The following is a 21,085-nucleotide window of genomic DNA, read 5'->3' as shown; positions in this document are numbered from 1 at the left end:
TATGGAATTGTTTATGAGGATACATTTACTCTAGTTGCCAAGATAACCACGGTTTGAACCATATTAGCTATTACAGCCTCACAGTCATGGTCACTGCATCAGATGGATGTGAAGAATGTCTTTCTTCATGGTGATCTAAAAACGATATCTACATGAAGCTTCCCTCTGGTATGACTACTTCTTCTCCTGCTGATGTCTGAAAGCTACGCCATCCTCTGTATGGGCTTAAGTAAGCTCCCTGGGCTTGGTTTGAGAAGTTTTACGGTACACTTATTCTCCACAGTTTTACACAAAGTCAGTATGATTCATCTCTCTTATTTCACAAGTCTGCCTTGAGCATGGTCATTCTCTTGATTTATGTGGATGATATTATCATTATCGGCACTAACTCTGGCTTGATTACTAAGCTTCGACATCTGTTGCATGCAACTTTTCATATGAAAGATCTTGGCCAGCTCACGTACTTCTTAGGGCTGGAAGTACATCATCGGCCCAACGGTATTCTCTTAAATCATCATAAGTATATTCAAGATATTATTACCTTAGTTAGTTTGGAGGACACTTCTTCGGTTGCTACTACTATGGAGGTAAATGTAAAATACAGGAAAGATGAAGGGGCTCTTCTTGATGATCCTACTATCTATCGATGCCGGGTTGGGAGTCTCATATACTTGATCACTACTCGCCCCAATATCTCCTATGCCGTTCATTAGGTCACTCAGTTTATGCCTTCTCCTCAGCATCTCCATCTTGCGGCAGTTCAGCGTATCATCCGCTATCTACAAGGTTCTCCTACTCGTGGGTTATTCTTTCCTACAAGCTTCGCTCTCCAACTTGTTTCCTATAGTGATGTTGATTGGGTTGGGTGCCCCGATACCCATCTCTCTACTACAAGTTGGTGAATGTTACTAGGGGATGCATTGATTTCTTGGAAATGTAAGAAACAAGACCAGGTGTTCAAGTCCTCTACTTTGGCCGAGTATTGTGCCATGTCTACTACTTGTTCTGAAATTATATGGCTACGCGGTCTTCTTGTTGAGCTTCAGTTTCCTCAGACTACCTCTACACCTCTCCATGCGAATAATACGAGTGCTATTCAGATTGCTACCAACCCTGTATTCCATGAGCACACCAAGCACATTGAGGTTGATTGTCATTCTATCCACGATACCTTAAAGCGTCGGGTAATATCTCTTTCGTACATCTCTTTGGATCTCCAAGTGGCTGATGTTGTTGTGGACTCAATAGCACACCTAGTCAAACAACGAAGAAGGCCACAACAACTCACTCAATAGGATTTATTTCTTATATTACTTTGGGTAGGATTTATTTCTTATATTATTTTAAGTAGGAGTTATTTCTAATTACTTTTATATGCAGGGGCATTATGGGGAATTATTGTAACCCTAACCCTAAAACTCCATGACGTGATCTATTTAAGGGAAAGGAATGAATGAAATAGGTAAGCTTTGAGATTGTAGAAATAACCTAGTGTAAACAGGTTGAGATCACCTCTTGATCTTGAGTTTAGGATTTACTCCAAAAATCCAACCTATCCTTCACCCTCCATTGCCATCCATCTTCATCCACCTTCATCCACCATCATCCATAGTTGGCAGAAGAGCTTCCTGCCCCTTTTTCGAGCCCAAAGAGAGGGTCTTCCCTCCTCCTCAGTGTCAACAACAAGTAGGGATTAAATTCCGCTTGACGAGTGATGTGAAATTAATTACATCAGCTTTTATACCTTGCAAGCGTACGAATCGTTTAAGAAATCTAGCGGGAAGCGAGGGTCATATCCACAGGGAGGACTGAATTTTGTGTATTCTTCAGTCAACTAGCCTAACCAAATAGGATAAATTAATCTGAACTAAACACTGATTATATCCTAAATTATAAAGCAATGATCTAATTAACTACTTGCACAACAGGAAACGACAACTCTGGATTTTACCGTGATTTGTGCCTCTCTCGAGTGCCACGTAACCACGAATCCGAATTCTCAATCCTTGTATCTAGCCCCTCTCGGGCGCCTAGAGTTAAAGAAAAAGATCGGATTATAATACCAAAATCCAACCTAAATTATAATCCTGCCCTAACTAGCTAATTACTCAAAAAAATTAGAAAACAAATATTCGATAAACATTAATTATCAAATCAAATTTAATAAACATTCAAACCTAAGTTCAAACTATAGGAAACTAATTAAATTAAAAAATGATGGATTACTCCCCTTCTTCTTCCTCTTGCTCAGGCAGCAATTCCGTTCTCACGGTTGCTGTAATTTCCAAAAATTAAAGGCTTCGGGTTGCAAGAGCGAGCACCTGGAAGTGGAGGCAATGCCGCCGAAGAGGAATCAAAATTGGCACGGTGGAGGTGGTGCGGCGGAAGACGAGATGGAAGCAAAATCCTCTGACCGGCTCTCTCGAGTCTCGGTCGGAGTCGGACTAGGCTCGGGAAGTGGTCAAAAATGGGTAATCGACGCCGGAAGATGGTTGGAATACAGAATCGGCATCGGAGGAGCCCTCTCGGGTCACCTCTCGGCCTAGTGAGCAGAAAATGGCAGTGTCGAACTCGCCGCGACGGAGACTATCTCGAGCTCTCCTCGAGTCTGTTCTCGGTTACCGGACAGCAGTGGACGACGGTGGCACGGTGAATGACGACTAGAAATCCTCTCGGGTCTCCCTTCTTTTGGTCGGCGGCTCCCCTTCTTCTCGCCCCCGAGCTCCCTCTTCTATTGATCGATTTTGCCCTAAAAATCCCTCTCTTTCACTAATGGCATTTTTGTAAATATCTCCTTCTCCACCAAAATTCTCCTAAAATTCCATGATTGAATCCATAAAAATCATTCCAGGAAGAAATAAACCCTAAAAGCAATGAAATATAATTCAGGAGAGAAAAATATGCAATATAAGCCGTGATTAATGAAAAATTCAATAAATGCACATTTTATTTGAAAACCGATAAATAACCACCTATAACACAATTATAAGGGTTATTCTATTATAATTAACCTAGTTCTCATGTCAGCATCTGGCATCTATCACACCCCCAAACCTAAATCTTTGCCAGTCCCTAGCAAAACAACAACAGAACCAAAATTAAGCCTAAGAAAACAAAATGCCACTTTCATAGGGAACACGATTGCATTTAGCGTATGCAACAAGCTGTTAAACCCTTACTTTACGGTAGTGGACGAGTTGTGTCTCATGAGGGTTTGCATGGAATTTACCCAAAAAATTCATCTAAATCAACAATATAAAAAGAAAACTGAAGAAAATCTACTCCTCATTAGCATATGACTAACACTTAGTATCGTAAAATGTCTGAAAATCATTTGAAACCCTGCTCAATTTGAAAACTTGTGTACAATATAACACATTATCAATCCAAATACACTCACGTGTACTCCACCTGAACTAATGTGACCCATAAACAATTACTTCAATAGAACAAAGAGGCAACAGATAACAATAAAATCCTGGTCACATCACAATTAATAGAAAATAGTAGAGTAAGCCTATTGTCTAACAATCTCACAAAAGAAGTATACATATTTCAATCTTGACCTGCAACTTCTTTCAACTTACAATTCATCATCAAAGTTAAGGAAACTCGTTGCTTCCAGATTTAAACCCATTTTTCGCTATTACCAGCATAATAATTGTTTTTCACTGAATACTTTTGGTATTACCACCATTTTGTATTCGTCCTCACTGCACATGCACTTATTTTTTAAGTAACCGACTGTTCCGGTGCATGTGCTTGGGTTTGCCCATGCTATTTATGAGGTTATCTGTCTTTTGCAAGCAAGAGCATTTCCGTTTGCATTCATACATTACAACAAAGAATTTCACTGAGATATAAAAAAGAATAAGATCAAATAGGCATACAAGACTATTCAAACTAACATAGATCAACACTAGATTTACATGTTCTCTTTTGCAACTAAGCTCCAAATCTAATGCAATAGTAAGTTATCCCACTGAATTCTCATGGATCACAACAAATGATATCAGATTTCTAATATGCATATTCTACACAGTTTTCCACGTACTAAGAACCACATTTGAGCAACTTATTTTAACTCTACTAAAGTTAACCACATACTAAGAGGAGTAATTTGAAAACCACGAACAAAAATCAAAAGAAAATCATTGCTAAGACATAAAAGAGTCGTCCCCCCACCCCCGAACCTAAACCTGACATTGTCCTCAATGGGGAAAAGTTAAAACACCAAACAAGCCAACTAACAATCACTAAAATATCTGATTATACTCTAGTTGACTCACAACTTAGCTGGTTATACTCCAATAGAGTAAGGGTTAAGCTCCCTCAAGGCTCCTAAATCCAGGAATGATACATAGTCTCCCTCGAAGAAGGTTTACTCGTATCAGCTGTGCCCGTAGGTAATCATCCGTAGATGAAACCGCTATCCCACATCACACTTTGAAGAAATCTCCGTGTGACTGGTCACTAAAGGTAGCAGGAATCATGCGCTAAATACAAGTCCTTGAGTTACTCACCATAAGGTTTTCATTCAAGATCGAACTGGTCAATCCCAAAATGATTGTTTGAGTACAGACCTCTCAAACTAGGGACCAAAAGTTTAGTGATCGGCTACCGGAACCATTTATGCTCTCAGCCGGCAAGAGAGTACCCCGAGTCCATGACAGGGCTGGCATCGCCGGTGGACCTCCAATCAATCAAGACCAGAGTACACCAAAGGCTATCCCAATAAGAATGAATCAACCAAAAATAAAAACTATAATGTACAAAGGGATAGAAACGTGGAGATTGCCCACAATGTGCTAAGTTTATAGTCATAAGCAAGACTCTGACGCAGTCAAGATGAATGGATAGGTTCCTCCAAGAAAATCACCCCATCACCTCCTCCGATGTGGGGACATTCTCAAGATAGGTTTGAGCCTCTGACCGTTAACTTTGAAGACCGACCCATCTCCGTGATTGCGGATATCAACAGTGCCATGAGGAAACACCTGTGTAACCTCAAATGGACCTGACCACCTGGATCTCAGCTTCCTTGGAAACAAATGAAATCATGAGTTATAAAGTAAAACATTCTACACAATAGTAAAAGACTTGTGAAAAATAGATTTATCATGTAAAAGCTTTGTTCGCTCCTTATACAGTTTGGCATTCTCATAAGCATCATGACGTATCTCCTCTAACTCATTCAATTGCTATTTCCACTCCTCACCCGCTTGAGTCAAATCAAAATTCAAAGCCTTAATGGCCCAATAAGCTCTATGCTCAAGCTCAACATGTAGATGACATGCTTTGCCGAACACTAGGCAAAATGGAGACATCCCAATAGGAGTCTTATAAGTGGTTCGATAGGCCCATAAAGCATCGTCCAATCGAGTGGAGCAATCTTTCCTATCAAAGCGAACCGACTTCTCCAAAATCCGTTTGATCTCCCTATTAGAGATTTCCAGTTGACCACAAGTTTGCGGATGGTACGAAGTGGACACCCGATGAGTGATGGTGTATTTCTTCAACAAGGTCTCAAATGGTCTGTTACAAAAATGAGATCCCCCATCACTGATGATGGCTCTCGTGGTACCAAACCGATTAAAGATGTTATCTTTTAAAAAATTTACCTCCACATTGTGATCATTTGTCTTACATGCAATAGGTTCAATCCATCTAGAGACATATTCAACATCAACAAGGATGTATTGATAGCCGAACGAGACAGGAAAAGGACCCATGAAGTCAATACTCCACACATCAAACAATTCAACAATAAGAATAGGGTTAAGAGGCATCATGTTCTTCCTAGACAAAAAACTAGTCTGTTGGCATCTCTCACACACATGACAAAACTCATGGGCATCTCTAAATAATGAAGACCAATAGAAACCACATTGCAAGACTTTAGCCGCGGTCTTTCTAGCACCAAAATGTCCACCACATGCGTGGGAATGACAAAATTCAAGAATGTTGGTAAAGTCTTGCTCAGGTACACAACACCTAATGACTTGGTCAGGACACACCTTGAACATATAGGGTCATCCCAAAAAAAAGTTTGACTTGGGAAAAGAATTTCAACTGATCTTGTTTACTCCAATAATCAAGAATCTTACGAGTTACAAGAAAGTTGACTATGTCAGCAAATCAAGGCAATTGGAATACTTGGAGAAGTTATTCATCAAGGAAGGAATCATTTAAAGGAAGGGATCCTTCCTAAGGTGCTACACGGATCCTAGATAGATGATCAGCAACAATATTCTCACAACGCTTCTTATCTCGAATCTCAAGGTCAAATTCTTGCAATTGCAAGATATATCTAATCAAGCGATGTTTAGTATCCTTGAAGGATAATAAGTACTTCAAAGCAGAATGATCAGTGAACACTATAACCTTTGACCTAACAGATATGATTTGAATTTGTTCAAGGCAAACACAATAGCTAGCAACTCCTTCTTAGTGGTAGTGTAATTCAATTGAGCATCATGAAGAGTGCGGCTAGCATACTGAATGACACAGGGAATTTTATCCGTCTTTTGCCCCAAAATAACCCCCAATGCATAATCAGAGGCATCACACATCAACTCAAAAGGCAAAGACCAAGTAGGGGTTTGGACAATGGGTGCAGTGGATAAACATTTCTTCAGTGTCTCAAAAGCATGAATACAGGCATCATCAAAGGCAAAAGCAACATCTTGAGCAACCAAATTCGTCAAAGGACGAGAAATTTTGCTAAAGTCCTTAATGAAGCTCCTATAGAACCCAGCATGGCCAAGGAAAGAACGCACCCCCTTCACAGAAGTAGGTGGTGGTAGATCGGCAATTAGGTCAACCTTGGCTTTGTCCACTTCTACACCTCGCTCAGACACTACATGTCCTAAAACAATTCCTTCTTTTATGAAGTGGCATTTCTCCCAATTCAAGACTAAATTGGACTTAATGCAATGAGACAATACAAGTGAAAGATTGTGCAGACATGTCTCAAAGCTAGAGCCAAACACAAAAAATTCATCCATAAAGACCTCCAAAAAGTCACCAATCATGTCAGAAAAGATACTCAACATGCACCGTTGGAAAGTGGCGGGCACATTGGATAAACCAAAAGGCATGCGTCTGTAAGCAAAGGTGCCAAACGGACACGTGAATGTGGTATTTTCCATGTCTTCTGGAGCAACGGAAATTTGATTGTAACCGGAGTATCCATCTAAAAAGTAATAAAAAGTGTGGCTGGCCAATCGCTCTAGCATTTAATCAATGAAAGGTAGTGGGAAGTGATCCTTCCTAGTGGCGGAATTAAGTTTTCTATAGTCAATGCAGACATGCCACTTGGTGGTAGTTCTTGTGGAAACAATTCACCACTCTCATTTTTCATTATCGTTATCCCCCATTTATTAGGGACAACTTGAATTGGACTCACCTAGGTGCTATCAGAAATAGGGTAAATGATGCATGACACAAGCAACCTGATGACTTCTTCTCTCACAACCTCCTGCATTTGGGGATTTAACCTACGTTGCATCTCACATGAGGCTTTATTCTCCTCCTCCAAATGAATGCGATGCATGCATATAGAGGGGCTAATCCATTTTAAGGCATCAAGAGTCCACCCCAATGCCTCTCTCTGTGCTTGTAAAACTTTAGTCAATTGTTCTTCCTACTCATTACTCAAATCAGAGGCAATAATGACTGGCAATGAGTTCACGGGCCCCAAGAACGCATACTTCAATGTGGGAGGAAGTGGCTTAAGATCAAGCTTGGATGTTTCAAGAGGTTTGTCCAAGTCAAGATGAAGATATTGTGGATGATCAGTTGTGACAACCTCATAAGCTTCTTCCAATAGAGGTACAAAACTGAGTAAAGAGTCAACCTCTCGGAAATATGTTTCCTCATCAAAATAGTCCATGTTGAAAGATATTATGTAAGACTCAAAATATTCAAGAGTGGATTCGTTATCAAACATAACCGTCTCTATCTTAAATGCAGGACTCAGATCATCAGACTCAAGTGGATGGTGCCCGGCATTAAACACATTCAACAAGACCTTAAAATTTCCAAAAGACAACTCTAACTCACCACTTTTACAATGAATGACAACATTAGATGTGGCTAAGAAGGGACGTCCTAGGATGACAGGAATTTGGTTGGTCACATTGACTACTGGTTTTGTATCAAGAACAATGAAATCAACCGGGAACAGAAATTTGCCCACTTTTATCAAAACATCTTCAACTATTACTCGTGGTATCTTGGCAGAATGGTCAACTAGTTGAAGTGCGATGCGGTAGGCTTCAATTCCCCCTAACCTAATTGCTGGTACACAAAGAAAGGAAGCAAATTCACACTTGTCCTAAGTCAAGAAGAGCTCTCTCAATGGTATGTTCACTAATGACACATGAAATTGTGGGGCATCCAAGATCTTTAACTTTAGGAGGAGTGTTGTGCTTCAGAATTGAGCTTACATTCTCAGTAAGAAAGACCTTTTTTTAACATGTTGTTTTCTCTTCTGTGTACAAAGGTCTTTCAAAAATCGGGCATAAGCAGGAACTTGCCTAATAGCATCAAGAAGTGGAATGTTAATGTGAACCTTACTAAACAGTTCCAACGTTTCATGCATGCTATCTCCTTTCCTAGGTGGGCCCGATAACCTCTGCGGATAAGGAGCTGGTGGGACTTGGTTAGGGATCTGCCTGGATGTTGGGGGAGAACTTGGAGGTTCTTTACTCAATGATATGTCCCCATTGTCATCCTTTGACTCCTTAGACTTAGTGGTCCCTACCCCATTGTTCAACTCACGACCACTCCTAAGGGTGGTAATGGCTTTGGCTTGCTCGTGGTGGGGATTGGAACTCAACCCACTCTCATGTGTGCTTTTGGGGTTAGGAATGGTATAACTCGGGAGTCTATTTTGTGCCTGTTCACTCATGTGGCTGGCCAACTGACTCACTTGCATTTCAAGTTTAGCAATGGAGGATTGTGTATTCTGCATGAATAATTGAAGTGTATCCTCAAGTGAAGGTTTTTGTGGAATCAATGGTTGTTGAGTGAAGTGTGGGCGCGGAGCTTGGGGTTGAGTAAACCCTGGAGGAGCCCCAACCTGTGGGCCCTTGGACCATATGAAATTTGGGTGCCTAGTCCAATCTGGATTATATGTTTTCTAAAAAGGATCGTTCCGGTTTGGTCTATGAAAATTCTGGACTACATTCAAGTCCTCAATGAGCTCCGGGTATGATGAACTAGATGGACATATTTGTGTGGAATGAGATGAACTAGAGCATATGGCACAGACAGTAGATGGATTAGGAGCAGGTGAACTCTTGGACACCATAAGGGCATCAATCTTTCTAGTCAACCCCTCAATCTTGGCCATGAGCATGGGTGTTGCACTAACCTCGTAGAGACCCCCCTCTTTTGGCTTCGTGGGATCTCCTATCAACATTAAATGATGAACCCCATTGCTGAGATTGATCACTCAACGTTTTAAACAAGTCCCACGCCTCACTAGCACTCTTACCCATCAAACTCCTACCACTCGTTGCATCTACCATGGATCTAACCTGGGGTGTAAGACCTTGATAAAAGTATCCATGATGAGGACACCTACAGATCAAATCCTTCCATTTCTCCCAAGCCTCATAAAAGTGTTCACCCTCTTGCTGCATAAAGTTGGAGATTTCTCTCCTGAGGGCTGTAGTTCTCTGAATGGGAAAGTACTTGGACAAAATTTCGTGACTAATGTGTCCCATCAAGAAATGTTGCCCACCTCTAAGGAATTAAGCCAAGACTTGGCCTTATCCTTAAGTGAAAATGGAAAAAATCTTAACCGGATAGAGTCATCTGAGAAATTCTGGAATTTGAAAGTCGCACAGATATCTAAGAATTTCTTGATGTGGTAATAAGGGTCCTCCTTCTCCAACCCATAGAATGTAGGGAGGATTTGGATCACACCCGGTTTCAACTCATAACTGGCAGCAGTAGTGGGTGGCAATATAATGCAAGAAAGTGAAGTGAAGTTGGATGGGATAGAATAATCCCTCAGGACTCTACGGTCACCTGTTGCAGGTAACTGTACTGGTTCACCCTGATTGGCCATGGTAGCTCCTAACTTGACTTCTGGTGTTTTCCTACAAATATGTTCTTCCTCTTCAACAAAGGAAGCTAATGGTTCACCTAGGGAGCGGCGCCCGTGCATAATAACACAAAAAGAAACAAAACTAACTATCAAATTATGCAAACAAACTAACTACTTAAAATACGAACCTCATTAGAAGAAATAAAAATAACTCCATACAAAATCATCAAGATAAAATTATGAAAGCAAAAAAAATAAATGTAACCTAACACCATGGAGAACAAAGAAATACACTTAATATGTGCCTCCCCGGCAACGGTGCCAAAAACTTGATGCGAAATTTAATTACATCGGCTTTTATACCTCACAAGCATACGAATCGTTCAAGTAATATAGCGGGAAGTGAGGGTCATATCCACAGGGAGGACTGAATTTTGTGTATTCTTCAATCAACTAGCCTAACCAAATATGATGAATTAATTTGAACTAGACACTGATTATATCCTAAATTATCAAGCAATGATCTAATTAACTACTTGCACAACAGGAAACGTCAACTCTGGAATTTATCCTGATTCATGCCTCTCTCGAGTGCCACGTAACCACAAATCCGGATTCTCAATACTTGCGTCTAGCCCCACTCGGGCACCTAGAGTTAAAGAAAAAGATCGGATTATAATACCAAAATCCAACCTAAATTATAATCCTGCCCTAACTAGATAATTACTCCAAAAATTCGGAAAACAAATATTCGATAAACAGTAATTATAAAATCAAATTTAATAAACATTCAAACCTAAGTTCAAACTATAGGAAATTAATTAAATTACAAAATGATAGATTACTCCCCTTCTTCTTCCTCTTGCTCAGGCAGCAATTCCGTTCTCATGGTTGGTGCAATTTCCAGAAATTAAAAGCTTCGGGTTGCAAGAGCGAGGTGCTGGAAGTGGAGGCGACGCCTACAAAGAGGAATCAAAATTGGCGCCGGAGGAGGTGGTGCGGTGGAAGACGAGATGGAAGCGAAATCCTCTTACCAGCTCTCTTGAGTCTCGGTCGGAGTCGGACTAGACTCAGGAAGTGGTCGGAAATGGGTAATCGACGCCGGAGGATGGTCAGAATGTGAAATTGGCACCGGAGGAGCCCTCTTGTGTCACCTCTCGGCCTGGCGAGTAGAAAATGGCAGTGTCAAACTCACCACGAAGGAGACTCTCTTGAGCTCTCCTCGGGTCTGTTCTCGGTTGCCGGATGGCGGTGGACGACGGTGGCACGGCAAATGACGACTGGAATCCTCTCGGATCTCCCTTCTTTCGGTCAGGGGCTCCCCTTCTTCTCCCCCACCCTCACACCCCCCCCCCCCCCCCCCCCCCGAGCTCCCTCTTCTATTGATCGATTTTTCCCTAAGAATCCCTCTCTTTCACTAATGGCATTTTTGTAAGTATCTCCTTCGCCACCAAAATTCTCCTAAAATTCCATAATTGAATCCATAAAAATCATTTCAGGAAGAAATAAACCCTAAAAGCAATGAAATATAATTCAGGAGAGAAAAATATGCAATATAAGCAGTAATTAAGGCCAAATTCAATAAATGCATGTTTCATTTTAAAACTAATAAATAACTACCTATAACACAATTATAAGGGTTATTCTATTCTAAGTAACCTAGTTCTCATGTCAAAATCTGGCATCTATCAATGAGCATAAAAAGGAAGAGTTTCTGGTTCTTCCACGTGAAGGATCAGTGCAACTCCTTCTGTTGGGGAATCATCACAGAAATAGAGCATGAACAGCCATCAACGTGAGCCAAGGCTGCCCCCTAAGCTAGGCCTTCAATCCTAGCATGAGCTGCAATCAAATCAGGGTTGAAACCCTGATTTACGTGAGCAAGAAAAGTTATTTCTTCCATTATCTCTCTAGCTATAACTTTAGCACTAGAGTGGGTTCATAAAAAGGGAAACTGATCACTGGTGGAAGATTAGCCAAAGAAGAGATCTTTAACCCTCCTTACTGAGTCCAGCAACTCAGTACCAGTGCTGGATTCACAAATCCCACGCCGTGTTACTCGATCCATGACCTGGGACCGTAACAACTTGGTATCAGAGCAGGGTAACATAGGGGATAATATCAGCAATGAAGAAATCCAAATCAGGATACAAAAGATAGAAGATAGCCTTGAAACAGCATAACTAGTGTTGGGGAAGGTTTGTGGTTTGGAAGAAGAGATGAGCCGAGTCATCAGCCTGCTAATAGAGTTGAGGGTAGAGAGACATCAGAGTCCAGAGGTGAGAGATGTTGCTCAATCATATTACAGAAGAGGGGAGCAGTGGCCAGAGAGCACTGCTGTCCAAGGACCCCAGTATGGAGGCACAGTTCCAAGGTACACCAAGTTAGAGTTTTCCTCTTTCAATGGTTCAGTTGATCCCTTAATTTGATTGCATAGATGTGGAAAAAAAATTTGAACCAAGGGACTATTGAATGGGATAAGTGTCATGGTCCTGGTTTAAGTACCTATACCTTCTAGTCCTAACAGGCCGGTCTTTTGGGATGTATTGGCTAGGTGCTTAATATTTGGTATCAGAGCAGGCTCTACATCCCGAGTTCAACTCCCCGCGTGCGTGGGCGACCGCAATCCCCGAACATTCCCCAAAGGCTCTCGTGGCTGTGTTAATGCGGTCGTGGATGTCGGCTTGGGAGGGTGGGGTGTACTGTTATGGTCCTGGGTTAAGTACCTATACCTTCCGCTCCTAACAGGCCGATCTTTTGGGATGTATTGGCTAGGTGCTTAACAATAAGGTGCAACTAGCCTCTTTCCATATGACAGATGAAGCCATGTTATGGTTTACTCAAGTAGAGAAAGAGAGACCAGGGATGACTAGGGGAAAATTTAAAAATCTATGCACAATTAGATTTGGCCCTCTCGCCAGCAGCAACCCCTTGGGAGACTTATTCCTATTGCGACGAACTGGTTAGGTGGAATAATATCAAAAACTGTTCAGGGAAAAGTTGGTTCATGCTGGTGAGAGGGTATTGGTTGACAAGCAGGTCTCCCTATTCACAGTGGGTCTCAATGAGTATTTAGGGCTAGAGGTAGAACTCTTTATGCCTACGGATTAAGCTCATGCAATGAATATGGCCCGAGCAATGGAACAATGACAACAGTTGCAGCAACGTAAGCCGGGTTGGTTGGGTGAGAGGAACACTTACTCCACATGGCAAGGGTGCCACTATACTTCATCTCAGGGAGCATCTCCAGTAGCCCCATTCAGACACACTCCAACTACGACTCGAGTAGCCGATCCCTGCCCTGGTAATCCCCTACCGAGCTTTATAAAAAAATTAAAAACTATGGAGATGGTAGAAAGGCGGTCCAAAAATTGATGTTATAACTGTGATGAGCAGTATCGGGTAGGACACCAATGTAAACGATTGTTTTGGCTCGAGGTAGAGGATTCAGAGGATCCAGAGGAGCCAGAGGATATTATCGAGGAGGAACCACTAGAGATATCCTTGCATACTATTACTGGGCAGAAATCACCTAATACAATGCAAGTCCGATCTCATGTCATCGACCGAGAACTGGTGGGACTAGTCGACTCGGGGAGTACACACAATTTTTAGTTTGACAGTCGCACAGCATATCCAACTCTAGATACACACTCATCCGACAGCCACCATCTCAGTGGCCAATGTCGAGAAGGTCCCTAGCTATGGGATTAGTAAGGCGATAAATTTTTCCATTGGCTCTACTTCGTTTAATGTTGAATTTTTTGTTATTCCCCTGGCGGGATTTGATCTAGTATTAGGCATTAAATGGTTACAAACGTTGGGGCCCATTCTATGAGACTTTTCAGCTTTAACCATGAGCTTTGATTTGGCCGGGAGTCGGGTGCTCTTACAGGGCTGTCAGGTGGACAGGGCCCACCGCATACACACTTTGCAGACACAGGAACAGCCTGACAGTACTAGTGAGGGTCAGGTTGAGGAGTTCTCTGACCTCTTCCAGGAGCCTTCGGGTTTGCCTCCCCTGAGGCACTGTGACCACAGGATCTGTCTGAAACCAGGATCTGAGGTAGTGGTCCTACAACTGTACCATTACCCACACCTTCAGAAGGACGAGATAGAGCGTCAGTGCCAGAAGATTTTGAAATAGGGTCTTATTCGTCCCAGTCGCTCCCCGTTCTCTTCACCCGTCATACTTGTGAAGAAACCTGATAGGACATGGAGGTTCTGCGTGGATTATCGGGAGTTGAACATGCAGACAGTAAAAGACAAGTTTCCGATTCCGGTAGTGGATGAGCTCCTGGATGAGTTACATGGGTCGTGGTTATTCACTAAGCTCGACCTCCGTTCGGGATACCATCAAGTCCGAATGCACCCCTCTGATATCGAGAAGATGGCGTTCCGTACGCACCATGGCCACTTTGAGTTTGTTGTCATGCCATTCGGGTTATCTAATGCACCCTCCACTTTTCAAGCTTTGATGAATGAGGTATTTAGCCCCTATCTTTGAAAATTTGTTCTTGTATTTTTCAATGATATTTTGATATATAGCAAGTCGGTTGAGGAGCACTTGGCACACTTGAGGATTGTTTTCGACTTGTTATGAGCACATCAGCTCTATTTGAAACATTCCAAGTGTTCTTTTGCGGCTACACATGTGGGGTATCTGGGACACATTATCTCACATGAGGGGGTTACGGTGGATCCCGAGATGATATGAGCTATTCACGAGTGGCCGCAGCCACAGTCGTGTTGTGAAATACGGGGTTTTTTGGGTCTTGCGGGCTACTACCACAAATTTATTCAGAACTATGGGCTAGTGGCAGCACCATTGACCAGTCTACTCAAGAAAAATTCTTTTATTTGGAATGAGGAGGCCACCAAGTCCTTTGTGGCACTCAAAGCTGCCCTCGCATCCGCGCCAATATTACAACTTCCCAACTTTGACGAATTGTTCGTGGTAGAGTGCGACGCTTTGAGCGTGGGCATTGGGGCCATTTTACAGTAGTTTGGCCATCCTATTGAGTATTTTAACAGACAGTAGGCAGTCTGTCATCACAAGCTGGCAGCCTATGAGTACGAATTGATTGGGTTGGCCAAGGCGGTCCAACATTGGAGGCCTTATCTCTGGGTATGGGATTTTCTCATACGCACGGATCACTATAGCCTTAAATTCCTACTAGAACAACGTTTGACGACATCGCCACAGTAGCACTGGATCAATAAGTTGTTCGGGTTTGACTTCTAGGTGGAATATCGTGCGGGGAGATTAAATAAGGTGGCAGACACCTTGTCATGGTGTTTTAAGGATCAGCAGTTGGTTTATTCGATCAACCAGCCGAGATTTCTCATTCTGGACTTGGTGAGAGACGCACATGCCACTGACCCTGCACTGCAGGAACTGCATTGGAAGATTTCGGAAGGGACAATGAATTCGAAGTGGTCCATCCAGAATTCACATATTTATTACAAGCAACGGCTTTTCCTTCCACTTGAGTCCGAGTTGATTCCAGCTATTCTCTTAGTACACACGAGGTGATACAGAAGACCTTGCACAAAATTCGAGCTGATTTTTATTGGCAAGCCATGACACCCTCTATTGCGACTTATGTGGGTGGCTGTCAGGTCTGCCAGCACAACAAAGCTGAGCACTTCAGTCCAACCGGCCTTCTCCAGCCTCTGGCCCTTCCTACACAGGTTTGGGCCGACATTTCGATGGATTTTGTGGAAGCTCTACCCCTGTCCTCCGTCAAATCCGTACTTTTCGTGGTGGTTGATATATTCTCCAAGTACGGACATTTTATACCACTGGCTCATCCTTATACAGCAACACGGGTTGCTCAGACTTTCTTGGAGTAGATAGTCTGCTTACATGGCATTCAAGAATCCATTGTGAGTGACAGAGATGCAGTTTTCACGAGCACCTTTTGGTGGGAACCTTTTCACTTTAGCAGGACTAAATTGAAGTTCTCCTCCGCCTATCATCCACAGACAGAGGTGGTGAACCGCACCATCGAGATGTATCTACGGTGCTTGGTGGGTGATAGTCTGCGATAATGGGTTCAATGGCTTCCGTGGGATGAATACTGTTACAACACTTCGTTCCACTCTGCCCTGCAATCCACTCCTTTCCGGGTTATATATGGTCGGGATCCACCTCGCCTTCTCTCGTACAACCCAAGGTCCACCCGCGTGGACGCGATTGATCAGGCACTCATGGACCGGGATCTGCTACTACAAAATATCACAGAACGGCTACGACGCGCCCAAGCTCGAATGAAGGATATCTACGACAAAGGCCACTGTGAGGTCTCTTTTGAGGTTGGGGAGTATGTGTGGCTACGACTCCATCCCTACCATCAGCTCTCTTACGGGACGTCCACATCATAAGCTCTCTCCCCAATTTTTTGGGTCGTTTCCCATTCTTCGACGCGTGGGACCAGTCGCCTATCAACTCAAATTACCGGACACAGCCAAAATTCATGATGTGTTTCATGTCTCTCTTTTGAAGCCACATTCCGGGGCGCAGCCTACATCTGCTCCATTCCTACCACCGGTTGATAATGGCGAGGTTATTTTTAACCCCGTTGTGGTGTTACGCGCGCGGCTGACCAATGATCACTGGGAGATTCTCATTCAGTGGACAGACACTGACCCCGACGCTGCAACTTGGGAATGTGTCGACATCTTCAAATAGGTTTACCTAGCTTTTGAGCTTGAGGACAAATTATTTCTCCATGGGGAGGCAGATGTTGTGGACTCAAGAGCACACCGAGTCACACAACGAAGGAGGCAACAACAACTCACTCAATATGATTTATTTCTTATATTACTTGAGTAGGTTTTATTTCTTATATTGTTTTAAGTAGGAGTTATTTCTAATTACTTTTATATGTAGGGGCATTATGGGGAATTATTGTAACCCTAACCCTAAAACTCCATGACGTGATCTATTTAAGGGAAATAAATGAATGAAATAGGTAACCTTTGAGATTGTAGAAATAACCTAGTGTAAACAGGCTGAGATCACCTCTTGATCTCGAGTTTAGGGTTTACTCCAAAAATCTAACCTATCCTTCACCCTCCATTACGATCCATCTTCATCCACCTTCATCCACCATCACCCATAGTTGTAAGAGGAGCTTCCTGCCCCTTTTCCGAGCCCAAAGAGAGGGTCTTCCCTCCTCCTCAGTGTCAACAACAAGTTGGGGTTAAATCCCTCTTGACAAGCATAAAAAGGAAGAGTTTCTGGTTCTTCCACATGAAGGACCAGTGCAACACCTCTTGTTGGGGAATCATCACAGAAACAGAGCGGGAACAACCATCAACGTGAGCCAAGGCTGACCCCTAAGCTAGGCCTTCAATCCTAGCACGAGCTGCAATCAAATCAGGGTTGAAACCCTAATTTACGTGAGCAAGAAAAGGTATTTCTTCCATTATCTCTCCACCCGAATTATTTCCATTCTAGCTATAACTTTAGCACTAGAGTGGGTTCATAAAAAGGGAGACTGATCACTAGTGGAAGATTAGCCAAAGAAGATATCTTTAACCCTCCTTACTGAGTCCAACAACTCAATACCAGTGTTGGATTCACAAATCCCACGCCGTGTTACTCAATCCATGACCCGGGACTGTAACAGATGTCTTCACTAAAATAATGTCTCAACCCCGGCATAATTTTCTGGTTGGAAAATCGTTGTTGGTTGACCTCCCAGCATCAATTTGAGGGGGGATGTTACCATACTTTGGAATTTATATAAGATAGGATTTATGTTAACATTTCTTGTATAGATACTTACATGTATATAGGTTAATTAGAAAGGGATTATGTTACGGTCCCGAGTCATTGATCGTGTAACACGGCGTGGGATGTGTGAATCCAGCACTGATACTGAGTTGCTGGATTCGGTATGAGGGTAAATAAAAATCTTCCTTGCTAGTTTTCTCTCACGTGGACAAGACTTGATGGATACAATATCTTGATTGCTAAATATATGAAATTAAGCCATCAATGTTGACCAAAATAAAGTAAGGAGAATACCTTTTTCTTCTCACGGAAATCAGGGTTTTAAACCTGATTTGGTTGTAGCAAGTCAAGCTATATACACCTGGCTTGTAGCAATCCTTGGCCCACGTGCATGAATGATTACCCTCTCTTTCCTTGCTGACTCCAAGCTTAGGAACAGCAATTAATCTCCTTATGTGAATGACCAAAAAAATCCCCACTTGCTGCTCGTCAAGAGGGTTAGACCCCTTGATGGTGGCTGACGTTGATAAAGAGGGAGAACCCTCTCTTTGGGCTTGGAAAAGGGGCAGGAAGCTCCTCTTCTTAGTATGGATGATGAAGGATGAATTTGGGTGAATATGGATGGCAATGGGGGGTGAAGGATAGGTTGGATTTTTGGAGTAAACCCTAAACTCGAGATCAAGAGGTGATCTCAACCTGTTTAGACTAGGTTATTCTAAAATCTCAAAGCTTACCTATTTCATTCATACCTTTCCCTTAAATAGGTCACGTCGAGGAGTTTTAGGGTTAGGGTTACAATAATTCCCCATAATGCCCTTACATATAAAGTAATTATAAATAACTCCTACTTAAAACAATATAAGAAATAAATCCTACTCAAAGAAATATAAGAATTAAATCCTATTGAGTGAGTTGTTGTTGTCTTCTTCGTTGTGTGACTCGGTGTGCTATTGAGTCCACAACATTTGCCTCCCCATGGAGAAAGAGCTTGTCCTCAAGCTCAAAATCTGGGTAGACTTGTTTGAAGATGTCCACACGTTCCCATGTTGCAGCGTCTGGGTCAGTGTCTATCCACTGAACGAGAATCTCCCAATAGTCATTGATCAGCCATGCACGTAACACCGCAACTAGGTTAAGAATAACCTCGCCATTATCAACCGATGGTAGGAATGGAGTGGATGTAGGTTGTGCTCCAGAATGCGGCTTCAAAAGAGAGACATGAAACACATTGTGAATTCTGACTGTGTCCGATAATTTGAGTTGATAGGCGACTGGTCTCACGTGTCGAAGAATGGGAAACGGCCCAAAAAATCTGGGTGAGAGCTTATGACATGGAGGTCCCGCAAGAGACTGCTGACGGTAGGGCTGGAGCCGTAGCCACACATACTCTCCAACCTCAAAAGAGACCTCACGGTGGCCTCTGTCGTATACATCCTTCATCCGAGCTTGGGCGCATCATAGCCGTTCTGTGATATTCTGTAGCAGTAGATCCCGGTCTATGAGTGCCTGATCAATCGTGTCCACGCGGGTGGACCCTGGGTTGTATGAGAGAAGGCGAGGTGGATCCTGGCCATATATAACCCAGAAAGAGTGGATTGCAATGCAAAGTGGAATGAAGTGTTGTAATAGTATTTCACCCACGGAAGCCATTGAACCCACTGTCGCGGACGATCCCCCACCAAGCACAGTAGATACATCTCGATGGTGCGGTTCACCACCTCAGTTTGCCCATCTGTTTGTGGATGATAGGCGGAGGAGAACTTCAATTTCTTCCCACTCAAGCGAAACAGTTCCTGCCAAAAGGTGCTTGTGAAAACTGCATCTCTATCACTCACAATGGATTCTAGATTGCCATGTAAGCGGACTATCTGCTCCAGGATAGTTTGAGCAACTCGTGTTGCTGTATACGGATGAGCCATTGGTATAAAATGCTCGTACTTGGAGAATCTATCAACCACTACGAAAAGTATGGATTGGCCGGCGGACAGGGGTAGGCCTTCCACAAAATCCATTGAAATGTTGGCCCAAACCTACGTAGGAAGGGCCAGAGACTGGAGATGATCGGTTGGACTCAAGTGCTCAGCTTTGTTGCACTGGCATACCTGACAGTCGCCCACATAAGTGGCAATAGAGGGTTTCATGGCTTGCCAGTAAAAATCAGCTCGAATTCTATGCAAGGTCTTATGGATCCCCTCGTGTGTACTATCATGGTAGGCCGAGAGAATAGCTGGAATCAACTCGGACTCAGGTGGAAGGAAAATCCGCTACTTGTAATAAATCAGTGAATCCTGGATGGACCACTTCAAATTCATTGTCCCTTCCAAGATCTTTTGATGCAGTTCCTGCAGTGCAGGGTTAGTGGCATGTGCCTCTCGCACCAAGTCCAGAATGAGAAATCTTAGCTGGCTGAGAGAATAGACCGACTGCTGATCTTCAAAACACCGTGACAAGGCATCGGCCGCCTTATTTAACCTCCCCACACAATACTCCACCGAGAAGTCAAACCCCAACAACTTACTGATCTAGTGCTGTTGTGGCGACGTCATCAAACGCTGTTCTAGTAGGAATTTAAGGTTGTAGTGATCCGTGCGTATGAGAAAAGTCCGGCCCCAGAGATAAGGCCTCCAATGTTGGACCGCTTTGGCCAACCCAATCAATTCACGCTCATAGGCTGCCAGTTTGTGATGATGGACTGTCAACTGTCTGGTAAAATACGTAATAGGATGACCCAGCTGCTGTAAAACGGCCCCAATGCCCACGCCCGAAGCGTCACACTCTACCACGAACAATTCGTCAAAGTTGGGAAGTTGTAATACTGGCGCGGATGCAAGGGCAGCTTTGAGTGCCACAAACGACGTGGTGGCCCCCTCATTCCAAATAAAGGAATTTTTCTTGAGTAAGCTCGTCAATGGTGCTGCCACTGGTCCATAGTTCTGAATAAATTTACGGTAGTAGCCCTCAAGACCCAGAAAACCTCGTAATGTAGAACACGACTGTGGCTGCGGCCACTCGTGAATAGCTCGGATCTTCTCGGGATCCACCGTAACCCCCTCATGTGAGATAATGTGTCCCAGATACCCCACATGTGAAGTCGCAAAAGAACACTTGAAATGTTTCAAATAGAGCTGATGTGCTCGTAACAAGTCGAAAACAATCCTCAAGTGTGCCAAGTGCTCCTCAACCGACTTGCTATATATCAAAATATCATCAAAAAATACAAGAACAAATTTTCAAAGATAGGGGTTAAATACCTCCTTCATCAAAGCTTGAAAAGTGGAGGG

The 21,085-nt window shown here is 43.0% G+C and overlaps 1 non-coding gene across 1 annotated transcript; it reads left to right on the top strand.

Moving 5' to 3' along the window:
• The first annotated feature begins 9,570 nt into the window (after positions 1–9,570).
• Positions 9,571–9,677, top strand: LOC137937914 (small nucleolar RNA R71). The gene has a single exon (XR_011109701.1). It is a non-coding gene; the product is annotated as a small nucleolar RNA R71 (small nucleolar RNA).
• The last annotated feature ends 11,408 nt before the right edge of the window (positions 9,678–21,085 follow it).

Source organism: Aristolochia californica, unplaced genomic scaffold (assembly GCF_029961685.1).
Source record: "Aristolochia californica isolate CCGP_79_NKW_82.1479 unplaced genomic scaffold, dmAriCali1.0.hap1 SCAF_7, whole genome shotgun sequence".
In the NCBI taxonomy this organism is placed as follows: domain Eukaryota; kingdom Viridiplantae; phylum Streptophyta; class Magnoliopsida; order Piperales; family Aristolochiaceae; genus Aristolochia; species Aristolochia californica.
Note: the sequence above shows the minus strand (reverse complement) of the source record. Positions and strands in the feature narration are given on the sequence as shown.